Consider the following 21,255-nt stretch of genomic DNA (forward strand, 5'->3'; position numbering starts at 1 on the left):
AGTGACCACCAGAAGTACATTTTTAAATATTTCATCAAATAAATGAAAACTCGCTTCTGTAACCATGACACTGAAGGCCAGCCAATCAGTGACAACTGGTTGTTTTTGAAGTCAGCCAATTAGTGGCAGTTTCACTGAAGAGAACATATTTCTACAAGTCAACTAATCAGCCATAGTGTCACTCAAATAATCAGTTTTGTAGCTAAAAAGTTAACCAATCCCTAAAAAACGCCTTCTGAAAGTTCATGAACCCTTGAATACCGTGCTTCAAGCCCTTGTGTAAGATCAGCTCTCTGCATGCTCAGAAAGACTGTGCCTTAAGAGTCTATACACAATTCTGCCTGATTTAGCAGGAAATACATTCAGTTTTTGTGTTGGTCATTGAGTGATTGTCTTCTTTACACCTACAACTTTGATAAGTCAACATGAGAAGTAGTCACTAGTCCCTTTAGAAATGGATATAATGGAGTTTAAACATGCAAAGGCATTTACTTTTCTCGATAACAGGAAATCTAGAAGTAGGAAGAACTAGGTTGGTATAGGAATCAATGAAGTAATCAAATGCCTAGGCTCCTTCTATTTTCCTGCTCAGGTCCTAGAAAAAAAAAGGGCGAGAACAGATTTGGGATAGGTAGCCAGCAGTGACTGCCACAATATTTTAATAGTTAAGAGTGGTTTCTATAATTATTTTGTCTGGGTTAAATTTTTTGTTCTGCAATTTATTTGACATGACATTGTACAAATTATTTAATCTCTCTCTGAACCTTAGTTTTGTCTGCAAACAAATGTACCACAGAGAACTGATATAACACTTGTAAAGCATTTAAAACAGTAGCGGAACAATAAATATTGATATTATTATTACTATATAAATCAACTTATGTTCACTCCTGTTGATTTTTCATGAAAAGTAGCATCATAGGTAATAATAATTCTGGTGAGTTTTCTATGCAGAAAAGACAGAACAGCAAACTGAGGTATTTTTGCTCTGCAATAATTGACTTAAAAACTTTTTTTTTTAAAGTGGGAAAAAAATTTCACTAGACTATGCTGATAAAAAGTAAGCATGAGATTGTTTGCATTTTAGCTTCCCTTGGCTTTCATCTGCAAGTTTTCATTTTTAAAGAAATCTAGTCTAAACATGGTGAAAATTATTGACTGGTCCAACTTCAAAAAAAAAAAATCACCCTACATTTGACAAAAGTTCACGAACCTTGGCAAAACTTTTGTTGAACCTCCCTGAATTTCAGGTTTATTTGAAACTGAAGCCAGGTGAGTCTCATAACAGAATGTTTCACAAAGTTTTACAAATAAAACATGATTTACGAAACAGGTAGTATTTGATCCTTACCTGCTGCTAAGTCTTCTTCAAAATTTCTCACTATTTATATCTGACTTTTTTATGCTTTACATAGTAATTCTCAGGCTAACTCTTCTTATGAATTTTTAAAGTTTATTATTGGGAACAAGAATAAATATATTATTATTCATTAAATATATTTTCATGATAAGGTGAGTCATTGACAACTCCCAGAAATTCACTCTTTCCTCAAGAAGGGTATAATCATATAAGGATTTTTCCTCTTAAACCCTTCAATAAAAGTACAATTTTACTTAATATTTTTTCAATGTTTACACTTAAATTTGACATTTATTAATCTCAACTTGATCAGCTCCAGGTCAGAGTAGTTACTTCTTATGAGTTTTCTATACACAATGACTTTGATTTTCCACATTCTTCATTTCTTGTTAAATACCACCGAGTATTGTTACTGACATGTCTTTTCTTATTTTAAAATACAAGGACGAGAAAGTGACAAAAGTGCCATGGTACATATTCTGATTTGTTCGGCAATATTGTTATATATAACCCAAGCAAAAGCATTTCTTTAATTTGTATAATAATTCACCTTCTTTTCATATCAGTGAGAACAAATTAGTCACCGACCTGCTGACTCAGCAGCCTTGCTAGCGTAAATTAACCCACATTCTTAAAACAAAATCAAACTCTAAAATTCTACAGTGCTTTCATTTTCAGGTCTGAAGATATAATCTACCATTGCTTGTCATATAGTAAGAGATACTGCACATGAGAGTTTAGGCCAGTTAAGCTGGCAATACTCTTGCTTAATTTCCTACTCCCAATTTTTACTTTCTTAACATCAGCATTTTTATTCTTTATATGTTTCAATTAACAGTTACAAGAGCTCTGAAACAGAAAAGCTTTTTTGCCTCTTTCTCTAACCCAACTGACAAGCTCTCATCTGTCTTCTCAGAAAACGGCCTCTCCTTCTCATAGTGAACACTTGCAGCCAATGTTTCCAGCCATCATCACAGCCCAGGCTCCTCTGCTCTCAAGGGTTTTTCAGTAGGTTCAGTCTAGTTGGAAGGCAGTGCCTGCCATCTAACCTTTGTACTGCACATCTACACAGGCTAGATGGAGAAACACGGTGGGCAGAGCTGAGCTCTGGGTCAGGAGAAGGAAGCGAAAGAGACAAAAACAGGCTGGGATCCAAAGAGCACAAACACTGTTTGGTTTGGCCTTCAGACATGGCAGCTCAGCAACAGGAAATGTCAGCTTATTAAAGACTTCACATGGCATCATCAGAGGACAGCCATTTAGACCCCTTGGCAAAGTTCCCAAGATCACACTGAGGGAAGAAAAACAATATGTACCGATAGGAATGTCTCGATCTCGTTTCTAAGGCAGAAGAGTTTACTAGGTTTGGCTGATTTGGCAAGCTGCTAACAGAACTAATTTGATTGCTTTGGCAAGGACGAAAGGGCACAGATCTCCAAGCCCTGATGCCAGTTTGGAATTCCAGTGATTATGCTGTATGCTCTTGGCCTGATGTCGCTGAGGAGCTGGGTGGCTGGTGATTGCAGAAACGTCACCACAAGCGAGCACGGCTGGTTGAAGTCAACCTTTCGTGGGTGGAAGAGGAAAGCGTTTCCTGTCAGAGGCAGGCAGGAGCCACCCCCAGGGCTATTCATTTTGGGTCAAGTTTCCAAAAAGATGCATTTATCATGCTTGTCACACCTGTGAATTTGTCACTTGAGTTATCATTCTCGCAGTGCTTCACTTTGCTCTTAAAACTGCTGGCTATAAGTAAGCCCTTCCTGTTAAGGGATAGATCCAACTTATCATAAAGTCTGCTGAAGTATTTGTTTCATTAACATAACTTTAATTTCTTCTTGCCTAGGGGGAAAAGAAGGACATTCACCTCTGGTACTAGTTACAGGGCACCATGGCGTTTCATCCCCTGGAAAGGAGCAGGACGCTGAAGGAGATGCACATTTATAAGCTGCAGGAAACTCCACTGACAGGCTGTGTGCTGGTTTCCCTTGGCGCACCTCATCAGCAGCTTCTCTAACCCGTTTCCACAACCTCTGAAGTTCTGTTGCTATTGAGACCCACAGCTGAACATGAAGGAGCAAACAGAAATCAATAAGGTGTGTCTACACTGAGATTTTTAGAGTACTCCACAGGCAACTCCCCCATTCATCCCAAAATGCATTTGCCACTGAGGCAGCAGACACACAAATTCTTTTACCACTAAGGAACTGGCTTTTGCTGCCAACATCCCTGCTGGCATCCTTCATTCCTCTTGGCATCTATCCCTTTTAATCACACCATCCTCAGAAAGCCAGGCCAGGCAGATTTAGTCATCGAGAAAGCCACAGGGATCTGCTAGAGGCAGGTAGAAGGAAAGGGCATCTGTGACTGAGCAGGGACTCATCCTAGGTGCCGGCAAGGCTTCCTCACACCTAGTAAACTTTAGTGAACTGTGGGACAACTGTGAGTTTCTCAAACAGGTTCAACACTATAGAGCTTTGGTTATTGCCTCGAAAAATATCCTAGAATCTAGACTACACTTGAATATATGACCTACTTCTCCCAGAGAAATATCTTTCCCTTATTTTATACATGCCTACCTGTCTCTGGTTACCCTCTCAGTGCTGTAACTCTGGCTACCACTCCAACTTTGCTCAAATACACACACTATTTAAAATATATTAAAATATAAATAAAATATATATAAATAAATACTTATTTATATAGAACAGGTGATTAAGTTAAGGATTTCGGATGTATTTTAAAGATGATTAATTGAATGGCAGAGTCATATTCTTGTTCTTTCAGCCTAAAGTGTTTATGTAATTCACACTACATGTGAAAGTCACTATGCACAGTAAGAAGGAAGTTAAATGTGTGAGTTTTCAGGCATTAATTAAGGGGGGAAATGAGTGTATTTTCTCTTAATAGGCCAAACTATTTTACTGAAGGTTAAAACTGACATTCATTCTTCATTAATTGTGTGTAACAGAAACAATCTCTTCATAATTTAATCAGAAACAAGACATTAAAGTACGTAGGATAGTTCATACACCCTCCAGGAAGGCCAGAGAAGGCTTGGAGTCTATGTATGCAATAAGAATTGACACTCAGGACTTCCCAGTGAAGCCACCACTACTGCCATCACTGAGCAGACCCTGGTATTATCACTAGAACTTCAGCTACTATTGGCACTGGAAACTAAAGAGTTCCCTCTTCCCACAGCAAAATGAATTGTACATGGCACCTACTTCTTTCAATCATTAGATCCCAAATCAAAGTCCAGTGAGACTATCTGCCGGACAGATCCTAATTCCTGTGTGCAGACCCTAGCCACATGTAAGGCTAGGAAAGCCTGTACATGGCATTTCCATCTCTGGGAGATGGACATTGACAAAATTAAGAGACAGAGAGAGAGAATAATTATTTGACAAAAAATTAGTGGCTTTGCTCCAAAAACACAGAGCCTCTGCTGCTATTTCCCTACCGGGTTTGCTGCAAATTCCACGGAGAGCCTTATCTTCCACAGACATTAGTAACAGACCCATCGATTCCCCAAGGCACAAGAAGCATGAACAGCCTGAGCTTAACAGCAAGTTGGCAGCAATCCAGTAAATGGTGGGTCAGAGAAACCCACCCATATGAGGTATATGTGCCCACCAAATTCTAAAGATGTTATCCAAACATTGTGCTTCTTTCTGAGAGATACAGGAATGAGGTGCAGCAACTCATCCTTTACTGAGAAAAATTCTAGACCACTGGATCAGTATTACTGATTTTTCCTTTACCTTAGTTACCAACATAGTTCAGCATGGTATTATTACGAATCCTATATTTAAAATAGATAAATTTTATTCATCACTAATTATTTTGCATTTTTAACGATTATTGTATTAAAATATTTTCTATCTTGATTACTGAGTTATTTAGTGTCCCTTTAAATTGCGTGTCCTTGAAAAGTGCCTCACTATTGCTGGACCTATGTCCATCCTCAGAGATATTCAACTTCCCTACTCCCCCACAGCTCCTATTATATTAAAGGAGATAAATATAAAATGTACTTTGGAAAATATGAAGTTCTGGGTACATACAAAATAAGATGGCAGGGATGGTCTCAGAGAAAAGGTGATATTTGAGGAAAGATGAAAAAGGGGACAGAAGCCAAGGTCTGGTTTACATAGATCAGTTTGGATCTCAGAGGGCTAATCACTGATGTGGACTCAGGGACCAGGTTATCAAGTAGCCATAGCCAAATACCTCTCAAGATGACACATTTGGATTATCATCCAGTCAATCAAGATAAGCTTTCCCTCCTTGCTTAAGTAACTAAGGTCTCTGCCCCATTACTTGACTTCTGACACTCTGGAATTCTGGTCTCCCATTGAAATCTGGTATCTAATGTAATACTTAAATGTCCACCAGCCTCTTGGGCCTACATACTTGTAAAATACTCATGCACGCCCAGGCCTCTAACTACAGTCAGGTTCTAGAATGTCCTGAGGGCCAATTACAAAGTCAAATCTGAGAGAAGGGGACTTACACATTCAAAAATAACTGCCAGATTTTGTAATTTTTGTGTGTGTGTATATATTATATATTATATATATACACACATATATTTATCTATATAGATAGATAATGTATACACACATGCACGCACACACAAAGGGTTCCAAAAAATGTATACATATTTTACAAAAGGAAAACTGTATTAAAATTGTAATACTCAAAATACACTGATAACATAAGATAAATACAAGTCACGTTTGACTTCTGCAACTACCAGAGGTGCTCAGCATGGTTACCATCAGTGTCCAGACACTTTTGATTCTGGCGAACTGCTGCTTGAGCAACGTTGATCAAAGTGTCCACTTGTATACATTTTTTTGGTGCCATACATATGTATATATAATGTATATATGTATATAAATGTATATACATATACATATGCAATATATATGTATATATGTGTATATATATAAATACAGTATATACATTGTATATACATATATATATACCGTGTTTCCCAGAAAATAAGACCTAGCCGGATCATCAGCTCTAATGCGTCAGGGAAACACAGCATATATATATATATACACACATATACATATCTCAAATAGGGAGGAACATAACTTTAGACTGACCTCGTTTATTAATACACATGTGCATTTACCAGAGTCTGAATTCAATACTCAAGTTCAAGCCACCAGGGGTTGTTCTGATTTGTTTCCCCGGCTGTTTTTAATAAAACCTGATCTCAATAGTGATCTGCACTACAAAAAATGAAGATGTCAAGAATTCCCTAGAATAGTATAAGGAAAATCTAAACCCTTAGAAAAATTTACCCATTGGAGTATATTTATCACTGATAATCCATCCACCAACCCCCAACCTTTCCCCTCAAGAAGGCTCTGAAGTCTGTCCTCAAGACATTGAGAAATAGGTTTTTAACAGAGATGTTGTTATGTTATTATAGATATATTTGTATTACTGTGGAGATTTTTCAACATAAACTTGAATAGAATTACTATTGCCTGAAAAATGTCCTTGATCCCAAAACTATATTCAATTTATACCAGAAACTGGACCTAACTATCATATGGTAGGATTTGTCCTAGTTTACAACTGAAGTGAAAAAAATAAATATTAACTCTCTGGCTTTAGGGATTGATAATGTTTCTCCTAATAACATTTTAGGTACTTTAATGCTTTCATTACAAAACAAAAAACAAAAAACTTTATTTTCACTTTGCAAAATATTATAAATTGAAGGGATTCCCATTGCAAAGAGTATGTCTACTTTTCCAATACCACAGAAGGAATTAATAGCTGACGAAATAACCAGCCTCAATTTTAAGAAAACAATACCTGTTTTACAGAGTACAAATTTAAACATTAAAATAAATTTTAAATGAATGGTCAGAGCAGTAAGAAAAATCAAGTAAACAAATCAGTTTTCTGATGGACATATGTTTCTTGAATCTGTCTTGAATCATCTAAGATTTCTCACATCTGCTCCAGTTGCTTCAAGAGTTCACTACGGAATGCCCAATTAACACTCAGTACTCCAGATTTCACCATTTCACAAGCTGAGGCTGGACTCTCATGCAACATGCGGGTCACCTGGATCTAAAGTCCTCATCAACTTCAAGGCTTTTCCCATAATTTTGAATTATGGGCATTTTGGGTTTATGTTGGTTTTTATCTTTTCACTTTCTCTAACGCATCACTACATGTCTCCTATTTGCAATAACATTTTTAAACTCAGCAGCTTTTCCTAATTCCGCAGGCAAAATCATTGCTCAGTATGCCATTAGTGTACTTTTCCCTTGATTATTAAAGGAGATTTCTGTATAGCATGTTGCCTTCACTCTTTCCCTGTCTATTCAGAATGATCTTTTCCAAAAGTAGTTCCCATCCTCACATCCTGGCTATTTACCTTGCAATTAGTAGTTGTACCTCATTGCTAAGCAATTGAACTTTAACTTTGGGGGTGGCGAGGAGGCCGGCCCCCGGAATCCGCACCCCTACCCTGGGCAGGCTGCTGGGCCTGTGGACGCCGAGGACTCACCTCTGAGCCAGCAGGGCTTCGCGGTGACACTTCCGGGGTGCAGGTCCCAGTGGCAGAGCAGGACACGGCGAATTCTTTGGGCGCAGCGGCCCCGTGAGCAGAGAGGTCCGGCCTGGCCCTCCACGGCCTCTCGTCCCGTCCTCCCCGCCCGCTGACCGGCGCCCTCCCCAGCCATAGCGGACCCAGGTGAGGCCACTTCCGGGAGCAGCTAAGGCTCTAGCATGGCCGTCGCGGTTATAGGGGCAGCTGGCGCCTCCAGATTTAAGGGGTTGCCCTGAGGAAACAGTCCTCACACCTCCTGAAGGGCAGCCTGCCTCCCAGTGCGTGTCGCGCGTGCAGTGGATGCTGTGTGACGCGCCTCCTCCGAGCTCCCGGCCTTCGTGTGGGGGCCGCCCTGGGGTCCTCAGCCTGGGGCCCAGCCTGGACAAGCTGCAGGGCGGCCAGGAGGACGTGGACGCGGCAGTGGAAGCGACACCAGGTAGAACCTTCTTCAGAGGAGCAGGTGTGAGGTGCTTATGTGAAGAACCTGGAGATGGAGAAGGGCATGGAACTAGAAGGCAGGTGCGGAAGCCGAGATCCAAAAGACCAGGTTACTGCAGACCTGAAGGCCAAGGACAAATCTTTCTCAGGTCACTTGAAGTGGTTTTAGAACCAGAAGGAGATGATGGATCAAGGCTGCTGTGGGGACATAGCCAGGAGTGCAGTTTCCAGGCTCTCGGCCTCACATAGACAGGTGCTGGCTCAGGTAGTAAATGGCCATCAACTGTGATTGGATGGCCATCAGCTGTAGCTAGGTGGCCATTAGCTATAACCAGTGAGCCATTGGCCACTAATATAACTGCTGTGGCTATACTAGCAGAAAATGGGTGCTAGCAAGAAGATGGTGGCTGAGCTAGCAAGCGCAGATTGCGGCTAGCAAGGTGGGTTGCAGTTCATGTGGCTCCTGCTTATGTCTCCAGCCCAGCCGCTAGCGAGACTATAGTGGTATGACTCCTGTATCTATGGCTCCATGGGTGTTCCTTTTTGGCCTCACCATATCCTGCATTCTTATGTGGGGAGCGGGACAGGAGACCCCGCATGACACCCTGCGTGACAGCTGCCCAGCACAATGAAGATTAGTGGAAGCAGCACGTTGAGGATGACATCATCAGAATTGAAAAGGGAGGCCTGGGAAGCCCAGCGATGAGCCCACATGGAAGAGAAAACGAAATTGGCCATGAGGGGATAGCCCAGGACCCAAGACAGGCCTTAGGGAGGAAGGAGCATGTGAGCCTCCACTCACTGGAGAAGACCATTGAGCAAACAACTAAAGAAAACGATGACTTGACCAGAATCTGTGACAACCTCATTTCCCAGATGGAGAAGAGCTGTTATGTAATTCCCTGACCAGTGCCTGGCCTCCCTCTGATAGAATGTTCCATGTGTGTTCTTCTCTCTTGTTTTTAAACTAGGCTGATTTAAAAAGAAGACTAAATAAAGGTTCTCTTAAAAAAAAAAAAAGAAAAGAAAAGAAAAGGTCTCGATGTTTCTGACAGTACTTCTGAGTTTTTGTTCATTTTCCTGTTCTTCCTTTCCTCTACTTGGAACAGTTTTTCCTTTACTTGAATCTACTTTTATTGCCTTTTTCTTTGCCATGCCATGTCTCTGATCTCTGTGTCCTGATATGTGCAATGTGCATTGGAGCCCATGATAAGCCCACCTCATGGAAGCAGTCGTAGGTCTCTTTTATGTATGCACACTATCTTCCACATGAGATCATTACTTTCCTAAGAACAGATGACTCCTAATAATTTTTTTAATACTCTAAAAATGTTTAAAATATAGGAATCAAACTACCATATGCAACCCTAAAAATCACTAATTTTAGTATTTAACATAAGGCTCTTGGACCCCAGAGAGTTAATGGATGGGCTTCTGAAAAACCATGAGACCCACCCCACCCCAGGACTGTATTATACAACAAAAAAAGTTAAGAATCATGGATCTATTCTAAGACTAATAACTTTACAGATGGAGAAATCAAAATCCAAGGTCAGAAAAACAAATCACCTGAAAGGTATAGATTTTGTGAATCCTTGTTTCTTTCAACTCCTGAACTCAATTACTCGTACTCTTGGGGGTATAAAATTCCATGCAAGGTGTTCAAAATCCATTACTCTGCCTACAGGCAGAATTTGTCATAAAGATCCCAGCAGTTGCAACCCATGATACTGTTAAAGATCTCCTGGGAAAGGAATTTCTTAATTTCCTTTAGCTTACTTTCACTCAAACATAAAATCAGCCTCCACTTAGAGTGACCACTACATGTTACTTCTCTTTCTTATATCCTGAACACACACACACACACACACACACACACACACACACACACACACACACACACCCTTAGGGCCTTCTATTTAGGAGATCAAGGAAAAGTGCGATTTACCTTGCTTATGCTCTCTACCAAGTTTTATTTCCACTTGAGCTTTATTTGAATATGAAAATTAAACAAAAACAATATCAAATTACTTTTTATGTTTTTGTTACATAAAAACTCAGATTGATAAACTCAAAGTAATCCACAAACCCCTCAGCCAAAGAAACAAGTATTTTTGTTATTAGCATGACTTGTTTATTCCGTCTTTCTGGGGTTGGCATTGAAAATGGAAATCCCTGCCCTGACCTGTGCTTGTGGAGTAATAGCAACAGTAGGAAAATTTCTGGGCCAGCTACAGTATCCCTGAGCCATCCACGAGCTCCAGAGGGCTTCTATGGAGTGAGTGGAAATAGAACAAGATTTTTCTTTCTCTTAAGTTCATAACGCCTCCCCTAGTCTCCAGGAATCCATGCCCTTTTTTCATAGTCTTTCAGGCACTTTACTTTGCTCTTGCTCTATAGCAAAGAGTAGGATTTTGAGAGATTGGCACCTATGTTCAAATGAAACTATTTCAAATAATTCCTGTTTCCATCTCCAAATGGAAAACAATAGAGAAGTTAAGCATGATGAATAGTAGAACTAAATCTCCCGGCAGCATGACTCCTCAAAATAAGGTTTGCTCGATATATATACAGAATCAACGGGGCTGAATTTAAAAGTAGCAAACTATTTTTTTTCCAACACAGATTATTATTGATGTTATTGGAGGGGAAATGATCAAACAAGTATGACCCTCCGTCCACAGGGCCATGGTGAAAGAATGGACAATTTAGCAATTGGAGAAATAAGGGCAAAGGGAGGTGGATCAAACAAATTCTAGCTGTGGCTAGGAAGCCATACAGATGACTGTTTGAGAATTACAAAGTTCAAAAGGGGAATTCAAGCTCGACCTGTAACAACTTTGAGAAAGGATGCTGCACCCGCTGACAGAATCCTTGTCAGAGAGGATTGCTTGAATGTGGCTATGGGACCAAGGAGTTGAACAAGAGAGTTGGCATGGATAGATGGCTGGAAATAAAATCACATTCCCCTTCAGCAGGTTGCACATACAAATAAAATGCCTTGTGAGAAAAATAAAGCATGCTATTACTTTCCAAAGGGAGACTTCCTGGAGAACTCTGCTTCTGCCTTCCTGAGGTCCTGACTTCTTGAAGAGATTGTTCAAGGTTTGCATTTTGGAAGGTTGGCTATACTCTGAAAACACTGATTGAGCGCTGTCTAAGCGCTTAAAGAGTGAGTAGTCAGATTCTATTTTCCCAGGATTCTTTCTGTGTAGGGGGTGTGAAAATAGTCATTTTTCTTTTTTCAGTGACACCATGGTTGAGTGAAGTGGTTGACTGGACATTCATGACATGAGAACTATACTTCTTGGGCAACTGCTATTCTCATCACTTCAAAGTGTCTTTTGATTAGGGCTTGGTCTGAAAAACGGAAATGAAGTTTCATCTGAAGAGACAGTCTCTGTTTAGATTACCCTTTCTAGTTCTTGCTTTGCATGGAGCGAGAAGCGTCTTCCTAAAAGGATGTCAAAAGGCATTACTGTTTCTTACTTAAGCAACAGCTTCCTATTAAATTTTAGCATAGAAAATTTGAGAGAAAAATGGGAAATGTTGCGGGCAGTGAGGAGAGGGAGGGAACAATATTTTTAGTATGTTCGCCAAGACACGTGTGCATCAAACAGGAGAACAATGTGTTTGTTTCAGCTTGAAAGATATTGTTTGCTTTTTAACATTAAAGCTTTACTTGTTCCTGCACTTTCTCAATATTTTTGTAGTCTTACTTTTTTTCTATTGAGGTATAATTGACATACAGCACTATATTAGTTTCACGTATACAATGATTCAATATTTGTATATGCTGCAAAATAATCACCACAATAAAGCTAGTTACCATCCATCATCTTATATAATTACAGAATATTTTTTATGATGAGAACTTTTAAGATTTACTCTCCTAGCAATGTTCAAATATGCAACACAGTATAATTAACTATAGTCACCATGCTGTACATTACAAACCCATAACTTACTTATTTTATACTGGAAGTTTGTAACGTTTCCCCTACCTCCATCCCCTGCCTCTGGCAACCATCACTCTGTGCTCTGTGTTTATGAGCTTGGTTGGTTTGTTTCTTTTTTTCCTTTAGATTCCACATATAAGTAAGTTCATGCGGTATTTGTCTTTCTCTGTCTGACTTATCTCATTTAGCATAATGCCCTCCAGCTCCACCCATGTTGTCACAAATGGTAAGATTTCATTTTTTATGGCTTAATAACATTCTATTATAAATATAATAATATAATATATATATATATTATATGTAACACATATTATATATTATATATTATATATTATATATTATATATTATATATTATATATATGTTATATATATCGTCTTTATTCATCCTTCAATGGACACTTAGGTTGTTTCTATATCTTGGCTTGCTGCAGTGAACATGGGGGTGCAGGTATCTTTTCGAATTAGTGTTCATTTTTTTCAAATAAATACCCATAAGTGAAATTGCTGGACCATATGGTAGGTCTGTTTTTAATTTTTTGAGGAAACTCCATACCGTTTTCCATACTGGCTGCACCAATTTCCAATCCCAACAGTGCACAAGGGTTTCCTTTTCTGCACGTCCTTGTCAACACATGATCTCGTCTTTTTGGTGATGACCATTCTAACAGGTGTAAAGTGATATCTCACTGTGGTTATGAGTTGCATTTCCCTGGTGATCAGTGATATTGGGCATCTTTTCATGTACCTGTTGGCCATTTGTATGTCTCCTTTAGAAAACTATTCATACCACCTGCCCAGTTTTTAAAATGGTTTTATTGAGTTGTATGAGTTCTCTATATATTTTTGGATATTAACCCCTTATCAGATATGTGATTTGCAAATATTTTCTCTCACTTGGTAGGTTGCTTTTTTATTTTGTTGATAGTTTCATTTTGCAGCCTTTATCACTCTATATGCATCACTTCTTTCATCGTTAAATCCCAAGATTTCCCCAATGAATTTTAGTAGAATAAGTAGCACGGAGCAGGTCAGTAAAACCTTAAAACTCATGACCACACTATCTAACAAGGTTGGCTTCCTTAAGACATTTATAAATTCAGCAGAAAAAAATGATTTAATAGGTTTATAATTTATACACAGTTAAACTTTTAATGTTCCATTAACGCGCAGGTGCTACTTTAAAAATAAGTTAAAATATGTATTATTTAGTGCTTTGTTTTGCTTTTTATATATTAAAGGGAAATTAAATTACTATTGTATCATAAAACATACATTTTCAAATGAAGCTTTACTTTTAACTTTGACATTTACACTTCTAGATATGTTTTGGTTTCTTGCCTTTAAAAATAAATGACTATGATAGAAAAAAAAATGGTAAAATTTATTATCTTTAAATTAAGTCAATTAAAGGAAAATTTAAACCATCAATATGAAACAATGGTCCAAAAGTGAAAAGAAGGAAAGGTGAACAAAGAGATTGATTTAGGATGATTCTCAGAAAACAAATGGTAAAAAGCAGGGAAGAAATGATGCCTCTCTAAGCAAAACTCACAGTCCTATAATTATAGAAAAGAGTTGTTACAAGAAAACAATTAATAGAATAGATACAATAATATGAAACTAATAAATTACTCAGAAGCATCCAAGTAATCTTACAATCAAAGAAGAATAATAAGGGTCCTTTTATGTCTTAAAAAGTATAAAAAGAAAAATGATATATATGAAAAATGCCTCTGTCATACTGCCTTTTAGTTTTAATGGTCTAGAGATGAGTAAACATAATTTTTAATATCCTGAATTAAAGTTTGATAAACTCAAAGTCATTTTTTTCTACATCACTTTTTGCTAGTAAATTGCTGTGTGGTACTAAAAAATATATTTCAAGCTGCAAGTCTATTTTTCCACCTCACTACGTAAGTCAAGTACTTTAAAGAAAAAGTGACAACTTTGCAGTAGACTAACAGCCACATGTAGGAAAACAGTCATAAAAGATATTAAAAAAAAGGAATACCACTGGTAGATCCCTTCAGACATCTTAATTTAAATTTAAATTGGTGTGCCAATTGAAGTTTTCATTTAATCACATAGCTGGACAGATACTGTCCTCACAATCTTTAGTGAAACCCAGTTTGGTCCATTAGCACCATATGACAGACACCATTCTTGCAAGAGCCTCTCTGTTTCACGTTCCCACCAAATGACTGCTAAGAGAAGACTTCCATTTTCATTCTATGGTACAGAATTGATATGGAAATGATATATAATCATATGTTTTTTTCATACCAATACCCATGCGTCACCAACACACACACACACACACACACACACACACACACACACACACACAGATGGTAAGTTTCTCATCTAGAACCGTTAATTTTCAAATGTTAGTAATAAGTGAGAAGGTAATGAACATAGATGAGTAAGCTATCATATAAAAGTAGCTAATTTTGAATATAGTGAAAAATCAATAGATTTTTTTCAACCATCATTCTAATAAGTTTAAATGAAAGTGTAAAAGCCGAACCTAAATATAATACAAACATCTTCCTGTAACTTCTCATATTCTGCCAGTATTAAATTTTTTCAAAAGAAAACTACAAAGGTTGATGAAATGGTCATGCTAACAAAGTATTTGAACAAAGGACATTTGAAAGTAAACTAGTGAGGTCGCTCATCATTTTTGCACTAAAGAGTTAGAGATGACGGGTTATGAAATGGTTCTATTCTGGATATATCTTAGAGTTTTACTGAGGGACAGGATTTAATAAGAACTCCCAAGTTTGGGAAACTCTGGCAACTAGAATGCAGCATGTAGGTGATGACGACTCAAGAAGAATGACATAAAAGAGGCACCACCTTAGGAAAAAGAAAACTCTTCTACATTAAAAGATTGATGAATGATAATACATTTTATGCTTACAGTGAAAATTAAAAATCTGAGATAGATAAAGGGATTTGTATGATTTACTACTGCTAATAATTAAACAATATACAAGAGGTACATTGTTAGCGTGACATTTTGTTGGGCAGATATTATGTGACTTCAAAATGTACTTCCTTTAAGGTGAAGTGATTAGAAAGTACAAATTAATAGTCACAATATAGTCACGGGGATATGAAATACAGTATGGGGAATATAATCAATAATGATGTAAAGATCATGTAGGATGCCAGATGGATACAGACTTATCAGGGGATCACTTCATAGACAGTGTAGATGCCTGACCACTGTGCTGTACAACTGAAGCTAAAGTAGAATAATATTGAATGTCAACTATAAATATATATATATATATATATATATATATATAGAGAGATATATATGTATATATATACACATATTTATATTCACGGGATGTAAAGTACAGCATAGGGAATATAGTCAATGGTATTGTAACAGCTATATACAATGTCACAGGGGTGGTAGATTGGGAGGGTTATCACTTTGTGATAGGTGTAAATGTCTAACTATTATGATGCTTGGTACCCCTGAAACTAAAAAACAGGGTGGGGGGCAAAGACCTTAACAGACACCTCACCAAAGAAAATATACAGATGGCAAATAAGCTCATGAAAAGAAGCTCCAAATCATATGTCATCAGGGAATTGCAAATTAAAACAACAATGAGATATAACTACATATATTAAATTGGCTAAAATCTCGAACACTGACAACACCAAATGCTGGGGAGAATGTGCAGCAACAGGAAATCTCATACACTCCTCATGGGAATGCAAAATGATATAGCATTTGGAAGACAGTTTAGAGGTTTCTTACAAAACTAAACATACTTTTGCCATAGGATCCAGCAATCACAATTCTTGGTGTTTACCTAAAGGAGTGGAAAATATTCACATAAAAACCTGTACACAGATGCTTATAGCAGCTTTATTCACAATTGCCAAGGCTTGGAAGCAACCAAGATGTTCTTTAGTTGGTGAATGGCTAAATCAACCATGGTATACCCAGACAATGGAATTTAACACTAAAAAGAAATGAGCTATTAAGCTGTGAGAAGACACAGAGGGAAATTAATTGCATATTACTAAGTGGAAGAAGCCAATCTGAAAAGGCTACCCAGTGTATGATTCCAATCATATGACATTCCTGAATAAGCAGAATTATGGAGACAATAAAAAGATTAGTGGTTGTCAGGGCGTGGGATGAATAGACAGAACATAGAGGATTTTTATGGTAGTGAAAATACTATGTATAATATTATACTGACATGTATGTCATTATACTGTTTTCCTAACCTGTAGAATGTACAACACCAAGAGTGAACCCTAAGATACACTATAGACTGTGGGTGATTATGCTGTGTCAATGTAGTTTTATCCTTGATAAAAAAATGTTTTATTCTGGTGAAGATATTGATAATGGGTGAAACTATGCTTGTGTGGGGGCAGGGAGTATGGGAAATCTCTGTACCTTCCTCTTACTTTTCTTTTTTCTTAAAATTTATTGGGAACAAAAAAAATTGGGGTGACAATGGTCAAGAACAACAAAAAATGTACTTCTCTTAGTAGGGTTAGTGCTTTTTTACTTATTTTTGTCAAAATCTAAAGTCAGTTTCTCATAAACTGACTACATTTTTTCCCCTCCCCTACTGCTGACTGGTTCTTTTTGTCATCTTTTTCTCTTTCCTTTATGTAAGAAAAAAATAAAACAAAATAAACACGCTTCGCCCTTCTGTTCCTGGACTCTGCCTCAGTAAATTCTTGTTGAAAAGTGACACGTTTCTTGTTATCATCACTCCTCAACTCCTTACCCTGCTGGCATTCCAAACCACACTGTAATCAATGCAGATATGTGCTGTAAAAGTGTATTTCTATAGCACAGTAAATTGAATTCCACCAGGTTAAAACAAATAGCCAACTGTTCAGGGCCTCTTGACTTCTACGTGGAAGAGGTCAATTATGCCTCACAAACACTGAGGAGTTTGCACAGTAGAAAGAAAGATGAAGATTTAATAGATAACCAGGCAACTCTGTGGACAGGGAGTAGAAAGAGCAGTTGTCTGCCTGAGACATCAGTAGTTTCAGTCGTTCTCTGAGAATTCCTGAAGCCTTTGAGCACTCCAGACAGGATGTGAGGGCACTGAAAAGTCAGCTGGAGAAGAGAACGGCATGACTGAATCAGTCATTATAGAATCCAGCTTTAGATGTTATGCTAAAACTTATATTCCAGAATGTCAGGAGGTTCCTCAAGGATAGAAATCACCAGAAGAAAAGAACAAGAAATGAGAATGACCTCCTGGGAGATAATGGCACATAATATTAGCCTCTCCAACTTCTCTTATAGCATTATTTATTGTCAAGTAAGTTTCAGATATGCACTTATATTAAACCTAAAACTGAAGGAAATACAATTTCTGTCATCACTGTGTTATTTATGTCCATGCGGATAATGGCTGAAACATTGGCCTTTAGGATAAACTAGATTCAACCACAGGGAGCAATACTGAAACTGATCCACTGAGAAACATATTCCTGTATAAATTGTTTTTGTTGTATTCATTTCCACTCTAGCTGCCATGACTTAATAGCTGTAACAGACTCATGATATCATGTTGTTTCCAAGAATTGCTTCACTTGAAGGCCTGTAGCACACAACTAAAATATTAAGTGCGTGAGAGTCCTGCATGAGCTATAAAAAGCAGAAGGGAATTAGCATCAACACCAATATCTTGGCTGAGTGTCTAAATGTTATCCTTTGACAGTGGCAGGCTATTAAACAATTTTTAAATAAGGCATTTTCCCACCACAAGGAAAACATTCATTTATAGGGACTTTACAACCTGGGATTTACAGCTTTAAAAGAAAATATGCTGTCTGTACCATGGATTGTCTAAAGGCACTGGAAAGATCTGCCAATACAATTGACTTGAGGTTGGAAGGTTTGAAACTGCTTTTAAATTAAAAAAAAAAAAAATGTCTAAGAACAAATGAGTCATAGACAAAAGGCCAAACCATCTCATTCTGAAGGAAGTAGGAAATGTCAAAGAGCAAAGATTGCATAAGAAAATATGAATAAAAAGTGAAAGAAAGGAAAGATTACTTTATTCTCATTAACCTTTGCTATTCTAGAACATAATCTTAGACACTTCAGTTATACTTTGTTGGATAGTAAGACCCAAGTGTTTTGCCATCCAAGCTAGTCTTCCGTGGCTTCCCATTCATCTGTTCAATATATTGTACAAAGGTAATATATTAATAAGTGTTCCACTATAGCAAGATAGCTTACAATGTGCTTTCATTACCTACGTCAGAGTTTCTCAGCAGAGGCACTATTGACATTTGGGGATGGGTAATTCTTTGGGGCAGGGCACTGTTCCTGTTCACGGTAGGATATTTAGCAGCATCCCGGGCCTCTGTGAACTAGATGCCAGTGGTGTCTCCCAGCCATACAACCCAAAATGTCTCTAGAAGTTGTCAAATATCATTTGGGGTAAATTCATCCCTACTCGGAACAACTGAGTTAAATCTAGAAGTTATATAATAAAAATTTCCACATATATCTATATGCAGTGTGTACACTTGTCCAATTTTAACTCTTCCACAAATTTTGTAAGACTTTATAGCTTAAGGAAACTAATTGATGTTACACTAAGTACAATTTAGCATCACAAGCAAAACATTTTATGTGCATCATGCACATAAGTGAAGGAACTTCTCTGTTCTGAACAAACAGAACTGTGACAGTAGTCTTTAGTCCTTAAACTCAGATTGTGCGGGCGCACAGTCTCCAAATGGCTACCAAGTTAGAGGTCTGGGAAAGGAATTATAGGAATGGTGACTTAAGGTGTGAAGATAGTGACAAAGAAGGAGGAAGTGAAACTGCAATTAAAATTAAATGGATTGAAAAGCTGAGTGAGGAAAGAGTAACAGACCTGTTAAATCAACAGATTTGATGGTAATCAGAGGGCGATGTTGGAATCTTCTTCCTGGAGATATAAAGCTGAAATATCAGATTTAATGCAACTTAGAAATATTGTCCACGTCACAGATACGTGTTTCTCTCAAGAAATTGTGATGAGTGAAATAATACAAAAAAGTAACCACAAAGAGTTCCTGCAAGAGGATATGGTACTCAAACACATGGCTTAAGACACAAACTTCTAGGACGTCTCTGGAGTTTAAGGATGTTTGTCCTTTTGAGAGAACTCTGCATAGATGAAGAACCCATGATATCATTTTAGTATCAGAATAATTTGGATAATATTTTTAGAAAGAATTTTAGAAAGGGGATAAATAAATTGTATGCAAGATTTGTTTCCTCTTCTGTTAATCTTATTCCCTCAAAGTCAAGGACATGAGAAACACACACAAACAAAGGGAGACAGTACCCATGAGGAGTTATACTCAGAGATAGAAGCACACTGGGCTATCTGACTTCAAAAGTGATTGGGGCTGTGGTAAGCTATTTGTAACAGACACTGCTAATTCAGACCAAATACCCCCTTTAAGCAGGACTGGTTGAGATCTAATTATTAGATACGCTCTACCCCACCTCCCACTCCCAACCATTAATCTTTGATTTGGCTAAACAAAACCAAATGACATTCAAAAGAGATTCTATTTCTTAAGATTCATAGAAGGCTTTTACAAATGAATTTTGTGGCCGGATGCCAGATGGATGAAATTTAGGAATAAATAAAAGGCCTCTATCTACAGTCTAGATAGCATCTATATTAAGTTTAGAAATAAAACATCAGACAAAAAACATTGAAATGTGATTTTTCTAACAACTGTGAAAAGATAAGGAAAAATGGGGAGTGGGGCATGAGAGATTGTGGTTTACTCTAAAAGAACATTACATGAACTGGCCCACCTACTCAAATGGGAGCTGTCAGTTATATTTCCAACAGGACATTTTGAGGTTTATTTTGATGTGGTGAGGGAAGGGGAAGTATAAGGGGAAATTTCATGCAGATTCAAACTAGGACTCCAATTGCTTTCAGGGTCATCTTTCTGGGCCTCAGTTTCCTCATCTGAACAATGAGGATAGTAGACTTAGATAATTATTTCCCGAAGTATGTTCCAGGGAATATCATTCTTGTGCAAATAGATATACGCCATATTTTCTATCATATGGTTATATAATGTGGATGATATTGTGCACCAATACAGTACAAGGTTTTCATCCACCCAGTGTAGTACATCATTCTACTAATTCACATCACATTGCGGGTGAGGGAGAAGAAAACCCAGCACTGTTCCCTTCTGACAAATTTAGAAAGCACATTAGAGTAGTACAGATTTCTAAAAGCCTTCTGCTAAAGAAACTTGTTTAATTTATATATACCAATATTTTCCAAGTTATTTTGACCCTGGAACCAATTTTTTTCTCATAACATTTATTTGGGTTCTGCCGTGTGCGCTGAAAAATGTAGGTCTCAGTTATATCTAATATCCTTTCAAGGTCTATCATACTATGCATATAAGATTAAAAAGAAGTTAATCAAGAGGCATTCTTATATGATCTGCTCAGAGACAGCAAGTATATTTTCCATTCTGGCCATGAGATTGTGGTTCTTCAATCTTGAAACTAGATACCGGGAGTGAAATGAGCAAATTTCATGTCCAGTAGAATAATAGTGAAAAGGGATCAGTTAACTGGTAAAGCAGCATATGTCCAAGGAAACCCACACAAAAGACTGTGCCTGCAGATGCCAGCAATTATGTGGCCAGAGGGAAAACCCTGATTCTGTGGTCTGCAGCCCTTCCACCTCTCTGCTTACTGTCCTGATGTTGCCAGGCTTTTCAGCTACATGACTGAAAGCACAAAAGAGAACTAGACAAATTTTGCTTTTGCTAGCCTTTCTGACAGCTAACTACTCTTTGGCTTAAAAAGTCGACAGTACACATAAGCATGCAATATACGTATGAGTAACATATGGAA

This window comes from Rhinolophus sinicus, linkage group LG07 (assembly GCF_036562045.2).
Source record: "Rhinolophus sinicus isolate RSC01 linkage group LG07, ASM3656204v1, whole genome shotgun sequence".
Classification (NCBI taxonomy): Eukaryota; Metazoa; Chordata; class Mammalia; order Chiroptera; family Rhinolophidae; genus Rhinolophus; species Rhinolophus sinicus.